Source organism: Molossus molossus, unplaced genomic scaffold (genome assembly GCF_014108415.1).
Source record: "Molossus molossus isolate mMolMol1 unplaced genomic scaffold, mMolMol1.p scaffold_m16_p_14, whole genome shotgun sequence".
NCBI lineage: Eukaryota > Metazoa > Chordata > Mammalia > Chiroptera > Molossidae > Molossus > Molossus molossus.
The window spans coordinates 35,858,452-35,869,209 of NW_023425349.1; positions in this window are offsets into that span (position 1 = coordinate 35,858,452).

Sequence of the window (10,758 nt, forward strand, 5' to 3'; positions counted from 1 at the left end):
ATGTAGATCAGAGTTTCTCAATGTTTTCTTTCATTATTGCCCCACCTCAGAATCTCTATCTCTATCTCTATCTCTATCTCTATCTCTATCTCTATCTCTATGTCTGTCTATCTATCTATCTATCTATCTATCTATCTAATTATTATTTTTGCCCTGGCCAGTTTTGCTCAGTGGTTAGAGCATTGGCATTGGCCCATGGACCAGAGTCACAGGTTCGATTCCATTCAAGGGCATGTACCTTGGTTGCAGTTTGGTCCCCGGCTTTGGTCGGGGTCATCTGGGAGGCAACCAATCGATGTGTCTTTCTCACATCTATGTCTCTCTCTCTCTCTCTCTCCCCCACTCTGTCTGAAAATAAATAAAAAAATATCCTCAGGTGAGGATTTTAAAAAATTAAATAAGCCCTGGCCAGTTTGGCTCAGCGGTTAGAGCGTCGGCCTGCAGTCCAGAGAGACCCGGGTTCGGTTCCCGCTAAGGGCATGTACCTCGGTTGCAGTTTGTCCCCAGCCCTGGTTGGTTGTGCGGGTGGCAGCCACTCGATGTGTCCCTTCACATCGATGTTTCTCTCTCTCTCTCCCTTCCTCTCTCTCCCTCCCACTCTATCTGTACAAAAAATGGAAAAATATCCTCGGATGAGGATAAAAAAAAAAAAAAGAAAAATAAAATATATAAGAATTGGAAAAAGAAAAGAAAATAAAAAATTAAATAAAAAATATCTATCTTTTTAATTTGTAATTGAGTTTTACAGAAAGAGAGAAAGGGAGAGGGAGAGAGATGAGAAACACTGATCGGCTGCCTCCTGCATGCCCCCCACTGGGGATCCAGCCTGCAACCCAGGCATGTGCGCTGACCTGGAATCACCAGCAACCTCTTGGTGCATGGATGATGCTTAACCAACTAAGCCACAACAGCCAGAGCTAGATATTTTTTTCTTAATCACATAATATTTTAATACCACAGATATACTGTAGATCAGTTTATGTACTTTATACATATCTGTATTTTATACAGAAATAATAAAATCTTTTTCACTTTTCCCTTTCAAGAATCAATTTTCTCTTTGGGGTAAAATTACCCCCCACCCTTGAAAATGATTGATGTAGACAGATGGAAAGTATGTAAGAGGTTAGACTCCTTGTCTTTATTCCCGGTGCCAGAGCTGTTCCATGTTAAGAAATTCCAGAGTTAGAAAGAAAGATGCAGGGAGGGAAATCCTTCGAAAAGGTGTAGACAGGAAAGGGTCTCATGGAGTTCAAGGGGACAGGCCTAGAAGTTGGGTGGAGATGGGGCAGCCAGGACTCCCAGACTCTGGGGCCAGGCAGGAATCATCATGCTTTCTGGGATTCAGAAGGTAGCATTATCCATGGTTCCTGTCATTGCTTGTGTGTTTATCTTTTCAGCAATTATTGAGCACCTCCTGTGTGCAGGCCTTGCCTGGGCACTGGAGCTGCTGCAGTGGATGAGGCTGGGTCTCTGCCTTTGAGGAACAGTCTAATGGGGACAAGAGGAAAGAGCTAAGTGGTGGATAGGGGGCTACATGGAGGCTGTAGGGCTCACAGCCTGGCCTCAAAGCCAAGGCCAAGGATGGCTTTCCAAAGGAGACAGAGCAGAGTTGGGACGGGAGGGGGGGGTTATACTTTTAGGGGCTGGCTGCTGCACTTTACTGATTGAGGGGACAGGGAACAGAAGAGGCTAAGCTTTCTTCGGGAGGTGGGGACATGGTGAGAAGAGATTTAGAAAGCCCACCTAAGCTGCTTAGTGAAAAAGAAGGAGATTGGGGCCTGCATGGGGGTGTGGTAAGAAGCAATAATCCTGGAGGAGCAGCAGTGCACCTCATAGGTCAGTGCTGGTGGGCGTGGAGAGGAGAGAAGTGTTTCACTCAGTAACTAGGAGGTAAAACCCTCAGGACTTGGGCTCGGATTTGATAAAGGAGTGGATGAGGATGAGGCGGGAGGCAGGTGTGAGTTGCAGTTTCTGGCTTGGGCCTGGACATTGGAGGTGTCCCCACTGAGAGCAGAGCATGGGAGGGGAGCTGATTTGGAAAGGAACATTATAAACTATATCATGGACATGTTGAGCTTGAGTGTCTATGGAACTTGAAGTGCAAGAGACGTGTAGTCTTGGGCAAGTTCCTCAACATCTCTGGGCTTTTTTTTCTCATTTGTAAAATGGGTCTAATAATATTACCTACCATTTGTGTTGCTGTGAATATTCAATGGAATAAAACATACAATGCGGAGAATAGCGCTTGACGCAGAATAAGTGCTCAATAAACAATATGTCTTTTGTATAGTCTGGAGTTCAGAAGAGTTGAAGACAAAGATGGAAAAAGTTGTGGTTGTGTGGATATTGTGAAAGAAGGGTCAGTAAGCAGAATCTTGGAAGCACAGCTGGGAGGTGGATGTGAGGTGTGCAGTGGCCACCTCAAGAGGTCTAGCTGAGAATGGGGCACAAAGTGGATGGTCAGGGGGCACTGGAAACAATCGAAATGTCCATCAACACGGGACTAGACACATTGCAGTACAGTCACACACAACAGATTCGAAACATCAGTGAAAACTAAGGCACAGTAGCTACCTGCAACTACATGGAAAAACTTTGGAGGCATAAAAAGAAATGCAGTAGACTGTAGGCAGTATGACATCAGTTATACTGTTGAAAAACACATAAAAAGTAACATATTCTTTGGGCAAACATGTGATAAAACTACTTTTAAAAAAAAGAGATGATGCTTCCAGGGATATAGGGTTATAGAAATGGGAGATGAGATGGGGAGGAGCATGGGTGTGTGTGTGTGTGTGTGTGTGCACAAGCTATTAATGATTTTCTAATTTTGGAGTTTGGGAAAAATATATGGGTTTATCATATGATTGTGCTTTATAACATAACTGTGATATATATTTGTAGGTTTCATATATTTAAAAAGATGAAGAAATAGTTAAAGCATGAGACTAGGTGGTGGAACGAGTAGTGGGTTGGAGCCTGCTGAGATTAGAGGTCTGAGTATGTCTGACGTCCCATGGCAGAAGGAGCTTAGCCAGGGAACCAGGCTTGAGAGTGACCAGGGAAGGGCCAGTCCCAGCCAGCTGCTTCTCTCTGTGACCCTGGACAAGCCTGTCTCTTCCCCTCTGTCAGCTTTAGGGCTCTGTGAACACAAGGAGAATGGCCTTTTTAAATCCTGGTGTTTCAGAGCAGCGCTTCCATAAGGCCTTCAGGCACAGGTAAGAGAGATATATTATGGGCCTCAGGGTTCTGGTTGCTACCCTCCTCTGTCCCTCATTGACTACTTCAGCCTTCTGGCATCCTCACATTCCTGGGAAGTGGCCTCAGGGCCAAGGTGGCCAGTGGGTCCATCCAGAAACCCTGCCTGCTGCTCACCGCTCTGCCACACACCTACACTAGGCCCATTACCCATAACTTCCTGCAGATCCTGATCCCAATGTCAGACTAGATGAGCCCTGACCCCAGTCACAGAGCATTTCTGTACACAGAGCCCAGACCCCTTTCATTCTCTTGGCAGATGGTTGAAAGCCTACAACATGCCAGACACCATTCCAGTGCCCGAGGATACAGGCACAAAGGAGATACACAAAAGTTCTTATTCTCATGGAGCTGACATTCTGTGCAAAAACCTGCAGTGTGATAGTGATGAATGCTAGGAGGAAAAGCAGGAAAGGGAGATAAGAAGTGTGTGGGGGCGTGAAGACAGAGGCCTCATTGAGATGACTTTGAGTAAAGACCTGAAGGGGATGAGGAAGTGAGCCATATGGACATCTAGGGGAAGAACATGCCAGGCTGAGAAAGAGCCAGTGTTAAGGTTCTGAGGTGGGAGCATGGAGGGGCCATTGCTGGAATGGAAAGAGGGAGGGGAGAGTGCAAGAAGATGAGGTCAGAGAAGTAAGAGGAGTAGGGTGAACTGATGCCAGGCCTAGCAGAGGTGAGACCAAAGCTTGGAGGCAGAAGGTGAGAGGCCTCTGGAGAAGAGAGGCAAGTTTTACTGCAGGAAGGAAGAAGGAAAGGGAGGGGAGGGAGGAAGGAAGGATGGAGGATGGGGGCAGGCATTGTGATGCCTGTAGGTCCTTAATCTCGGTTCTGCGTGCTGTCTCTCTCTCTTTCTTTCTCTCTCTCTCTCTCTCTCTCTCTCTCTCTCTCTCTCTCTCACACACACACACACACACACACACACACACACACACACACACACACAGAGAGAGAGAGAGAGAATCCCTCCTGTAACCAGTCCCTGGCTGGACCCAGGAATCACATCTGTGCAGCTCTGAGAGCCAGGCTAGGACATGAGCCATGGAAACCCTGGCTCCTCTGCTGTTCTCCCACTCCCAGGCCCCGCATGGGCTGGATATGTGAGCTAGAAAGGACCCCCTTTCTCTTGGTTTACCTATCTGTACAATGAGGTTTCAATCTGTTAGTGCCAGGGGAGCCCCCCGCTCTAACTTCTAGACCTTTAAAGCCTCATATTATGATACTACTTCCCTACATATTCCAGTTGAGGCTGGGGATGGGGATGGGGATGGGGGTGGGGTAGAAAGAACTCCCAATCCTAGGCCAGGCCCCTCCAGGGCTTTTCAGATAAAGATTTGGTCGTCAGCCTGGTGATCCTGGCTTTGGGAAGAAGCCCTTACTCCCTAGTCCAGCCTGCTTTCCCACTCCCAATCAGGGCCTCCGGGGGACAGGCACCCACAGGCAGCACCCTGGTCTGGCTGGTCTGTCTCCTCCCTCAGGTAGGGTTTTGCAGCCTTGGAAAACGTGGGAGTAGCCATCTCAGGCCAGGCTGGGGAGCTGAAACCCTCAATTGGAGAGGCTGTGGCCACTCAGAGCTCAAACCTGATCTTGGTTTTTCACCCACCTCTGTGCTGACCCTGGAGTGGGAATAGGCATGACCCCAACCCTCCTGTGCACCACAGGAGCCATACTATGGTACCTAAAAGCATAGCCAGAGACCAGTGTGCCTGGATCAAAGTATTAACTTTGCTTCTCACTAGCTGTATGACCTTGGGTAAGATGGCAATTATAGTTCCCACCTCACAGGGCCGTTGGGATGACAAAATGAGCTATGCCTCGCACATAGAGAGTTTCCTCTACATCCTCTCATGTTCTCTTGTCATCATGTTCATCTTATATGCAAGGAAACAGGCCTGCGGAGATTGGTTTAGTAAGGGGTAGAGGTTAGGGATTCTAGTCCTTCTCAATATAACTTTGGCTAGTTTTTTTTAATCCTCACCTGAGGACATTTTCATTGATTTTTTTTTAGAGAGAGGGAGAGAGAGAGAGAGAAACATTGATGTGAGAGAAACATTGATTGGCTGCCTCCCTAATGTGCCCTAACCAGGGCCAAGGATTGAACCTGCAATTTAGGTATGTGCTCTGACTAGTAATTAAACATCAAACCCACAACCTTTCAGTGTATGGGATGATGCTCCTACTAACTGAGCCATACTGGCCAGGGCAACCTTGGCTAGTTTTTGTTTGGTTTTTTAAATTGTGATATATATTCTGTAAACATGCATATTACATACAGGTACAGTTAAAATAACAAAAGCCAAAAAAAAAAACCCCCCCAAAAAAACCCAAAACACAAGTGAACAAAACCCCCAAACACTCAAGTGCCCCCATCAAGATTTGGTGGTTATTGAACCTCTTCAGCTTCAGTTTCCTCATCTGTAAAGTGGGGATGAGGCTCAGAGTAAGGTGCTTCAGGTTTCAGTTTTGCCATTAGCATTCCATCAGTAAGGTTGAAGGCCAAGTACAGTTTGCCAGATCTCATGGTCTCCCCTAGTGTCTGTGCTCAGGAGCCAAGAGCAGGAGGACCTGGATGAATTGGGGCTGGAGGCTCAGAGACTGGGTGAGAGGCTGAAAAAGAAGATATACAGCTCAGAGCCAGGTATACCCAGGCACAAAGATGAGGCTAATAAATCTAGGGTTGCACCTCTGAGTCCTCCAGGGACCCAACCACATCCCTGCTGGCTGACAAGGATTCCTCATATGGGGGCCACAAGTCCCTAGAACAGCCCTGCCAGGGTCAGCAGGAATGTATGTGTTCCTGTCTTCCCCACATTCCCCTACCTGTGTCCTGGCTTCTGACCCCAGATGAAGGAACATTAGAGAGATGAACTAAGGAAGGCCCAGTGCTAGGCTTAGGGAAACTGTATAGGTGGTGGACCCACCAGGAAACAGGCTGGAGGTCAGACACGCTGAATTGTAGGTGCTTGTGGGACATTCAGGGAAGGACATGGGCCTGGGCTAGAGAGAGCTCTTTTAAGCCCAGGGTGGCATTTGAAGGCTTACATATGACTGAGGTGGCTCAGGGAAAGATGATGGAGCCCTGTGGAGCACCCATGTTTAAGAAATAGCTAGCCCTGGCCAGTTTGGCTCAGTGGTTAGAGCATCGGCCTGCGGTCCGGAGAGACCCGGGTTCAGTTCCCGCTAAGGGCATGTACCTCGGTTGCAGTTTGTCCCCGGCCCTGGTTGGGTCGTGTGGGTGGCGACCACTCGATGTGTCCCTTTCACGTCGATGTTTCTCTCTCTCTCTCTCCCTCCTCCCACTCTATCTGAACAAAATATCAAAAAATGTCCTCGGGTGAGGACAAAAAAAAAAAAAAAAAAGAAATAGCTAAAGGGGAGGAGGCAACCAAATTCTATTATCTCCCCTGCCCCTGGAGCCTGAATACTCTGGGGCCCTAAATGACTTGTGCCTTGGGGCCTCAGGAGGTTCAGATGTCAGGGCAGGTAAGAGAAGTCCATACCCTCCTTGGAAACCTGGAAGAAAATCCCAGAGACCCTCACCCCACAGGACTCCCTTTAGCCTCAGCCCCAGCTCTGGCATTGGAAATCTCTGACTCCTGCCTTTTCTTTAGCTCTCTGCCTTCTAGATGATAGAGTGCCCAGGGCACAGTACTTGGACATCTTCTCTTTCCCCTTCCCCAACCCCACCCAGCCAACATGATCTCATCTGCCTTTAAAAAACATTCTATGCCAACAGCTCCCCAAATAAGATTTTCATCTCAATTCTGTTTCCAGAATTCAGCCTCCCATGTACAACTGCCTACTGGATAGATTTTCATCCCCCAAGCCTGCTTTTCCGAACTCTTTCCTGTTTCAGTAAATGGCAAATTCATATTCCCACTGCTCAGGGAAAACGTTGAAGTCTCTCTCACACCCCACATTGCAGCTATTAGCAAATCCTATAGGTGTTGCCTGCAAAATGTATCTAGAATCCAACCACTTCTTACTACCCTGGGTTTGAGCCACTGTCACCTCTTTCTTGGATTGTAGCAGTGGTTTTCTGACTGATCTCCCAGCTTCGCTCTGACTCAGCTCTATAGCAGCTGGAGTGATCCTTTTAAGAAATGAGCTACAGCTTATCATTTACTTCTCTGCCCTAAGCCTTCTAATAGCCTCAAGACCCCTGTTACTCTCTCCCTTATTTATTCCCTTATAGCTGAATGGTTTTGCTGTTCCTTCAAGGTACATGGCATGCTTCCACCATTAAGCCTTTGCAATGCCTGTTCCTCTGCCTGGGATGCTCTTCCTTCAGCTATCTGCATGGCTTATGTTCCCCCATGCTTACATTGTGCATATCAACTAGTAGAAACAGTATTTAAAAAAAGAAATGAGGGGTTCTTAAGATAGTGGCAGACTAGGTGGATCAAACTCACACCTCCTCCCAGAACCAAACTGGAATTAAAATTAAATTGGGGGCCTGGCTGGTGTGGCTCAGTGGATTGAATGTAATCCCATGCACTGATTTAACTAGGGCACATGCCTAGGTTTCAGGTTTGATACCAGTAGGGGGTGTGCAGGAGGCAGCTGATTGATGTTTTTCTCTCTCTCCCTCTCCCTCAAAAAAAATCAATGAAAATAATAATAATAAAAACAAAAATAACAACTAAATTGGGGAAGTCACCCTGAATTACCAACTGAAGGCTAGCTGAAGAGGAGACTTAAAAATATGTTTTTATTGATTTTTTTTTTTTTTTTTGAGAGAGAGAGAAACATTGATCAGTTGCCTCCTGCATGCCCCCTACTGGGCATCGAGCTCACAACCTGGGCATGTGCCCCGACTGGGAATCAAACTGGGACCTACCAGTCCATGGGATGACACTCAATCCACTGAGCCATACCAGCCGGGCTGAAGAAGAGACTTTTGTTTTTAATATCTATTTTCTTTACTGATTTTAGAGAAAGAGGAAGGGAGAGGGAGAGAGAGACAGAAACATCGATGAGAGAAAACATCGACTGGCCACCTCCTGCATGCCTCCCACGGGAGATTTGGCCCACAATCAGGGCATGTGCCCTGACTGGGAATTGAACCAGTGACCTCTTGGTGCTTGGGTTGAAGCTCAACCACTGAGTCACACCAGCTGGGCTGAAGAGGAGACTTTTAAACAAGGAAAAGCAGAAGCCACTTTGAGACTGCAACTATACAACAATTCACACCACATGGTAGGGGTTGAGCCTCACAGCCAGCCAGCCAGCCGGAGAGGAGAACTCACCCACAAATGAGATGACAATTAAGACTCAATTATGCCCTGGACAGTTTGGCTCAGTGGTTGGAGCATTGGCCTGCAGATCAGAGAGTCCTGTGTTCGGTTCCCGCTAGGGGCACGTACCAAAAAAAAAAAAAAAAAGCCTCAATTACAATAGGAGAGCCCAATTAAGCCACAAAAGGAACACTCCTCGAGCATCAAGCTCAGGAGTTAAAGGAGACCACACCACTGGGTTCCACAGGACATTAACTATGAAAGGCCATACGATGAAGACTGGAAGTCATAGCAGTCCTATCTAATACATAGAAACAAATACAAAGAGACTACTGAAATGGGGAAACAAAGAAACAACCTCCAAATGAAAGAAAGGAAGAGTCTCCAGAAAAAGAGCTAAACGAAATGGAGTTAAGCAATTTATCAGACATAGAGTTCAGAGTAATGATTATAAGGATGCCTAAAGAACTCAGTGAGCCCTGGACGGTTTGGCTCAGCAGTCAGAGCATTGGCCTGCGGTCCGGAGACACCTGGGTTCAGTTCCTACTAAGGGCATGTACCTCAGTTGTGGTTTGTCCCCAGCCCTGGTTGGGTCGTGTGGGTGGCAACCACTTGATGTGTCCCTTTCACGTCAATGTTTCTCTCTCTCTCTCCCACCCACCCAATCTGAACAAAATATGGAAGAATGTCCTCGGGTGAGGATAAAAAAAAAAAAAGAACTTAGTGAGAACTACAAGGAACTTAATCAGAATCACAAGGAACTTAGTGGGAACTATAGCAGCATGAAAAAGGATGTAGAAATCATTAATAATAACTAGTTGGAAATGAAGAATACTATATCTGACATCAATAATACACAGGAAAGAACTAAAAGTAGGCTGAATGAAGCAGAGGATAGAATCAGCAATTTAGAAGACAAGGTAGAAAAAACTCAATTAGAGTAGCAGGGGAAAAAAAAAATACACACTTAAAAAGCATGAAGATTGCCCTGGTCGGTATGACTCAGTGGTTAGAGGGTTGGCCTGTGGACCTGAGTCCTGGGTTCAATTCCTACCAAGGGCACATACCTAGGTTGCAGTTTGTATGGGTGGCAACCAGTTAATGCGTCTCTCTCACATCAATGTTTCCCTCTCTCTCTTCCTCCCTTTCTTCCTCCCACTCTATCTGAAGATAAATGTAAAAATGTTCTCAGGTGAGGATAAAACAAAAACAAAAACACGAGGATCGTTTGAGGGAACTTTGAGACAATATGAAGTGCAAACAACATCTGCATCATAGGGGTACCAGAGAGAGAAGAAAGTGAGCAAGGAAGCCCTGGCCGGTTTGGGTCAGTGGTTAGAGCATCAGCCTGCGGTCCACAGAGATCCGGGTTCGGTTCCCGCTAAGGGCACGTACCTTGGTTGCAGTTTGTCCCCGGCCCTGGTTGGGTTGTGCGGGTGGCAGCCACTCGATGTGTCCCTTTCACATCGATGTTTCTCTCTCTCTCCCTCCCTCCCGCTCTATCTGAATAAAAAAATGAAAAAATGTCCTCGGGTGAGGATAAGAAAAAGAAAAAAAAGAAAGTGAGCAAGGAACAGGAAACCTGTTTGAAGAAATAATGACAGAAAACTTCCCTAGGACTTCTGGTCAAGATGGCGGTGTAAGTAAATGCGGTATCATGTCCTCCCACAACCACATCAAAGTTGCAACTACAGAATAACCATCATTCAAAGCTGCCTGAAATCAAGCTGAATGGAAGACCTACAACTACAAAATTAAAGAAGCAGCCGCATCAAGACTGCTAGAAGGGGCATAGGTGCGACGGGTTGGTCCCACTCATACATATGGCAGATAAAAATCAGGAGGACACCTCAGCTGGGAAGGTCCTCCCCGAGGACTGAGGGGTCCCCGTCCTACACCAGGTGCCCCGCTCAGGGTTACAGTGCCAGGAAGAGAAGTCTCCATCACGTCTGGCTGGAAGAACCAGCAGAAACTGAGGCTCAGGGAGGCTGAAGCGGCTGGAGCCCCAGGCAGCTCCTCTTAAAGGGCCCGCGCACAGACTTATCGAACTCACTCCCTCTAAGCTTGGAGGGGAGGCAGCTTGAGGGGCACCAGAGACATATAGGGAAGAACTGAGCTGTTTGGCGTTGAAGCGAGGGCTGGAGAGGGGGCTTTCTCTGGGACAAATGTGCTGCCAGAGGCCTTTGTTCCTTTGGTGAGCCCTTCCCTTGGGTGGCAGACAGCCACCATATCTGGGACTCCAGCAACCTGGTTAACACTG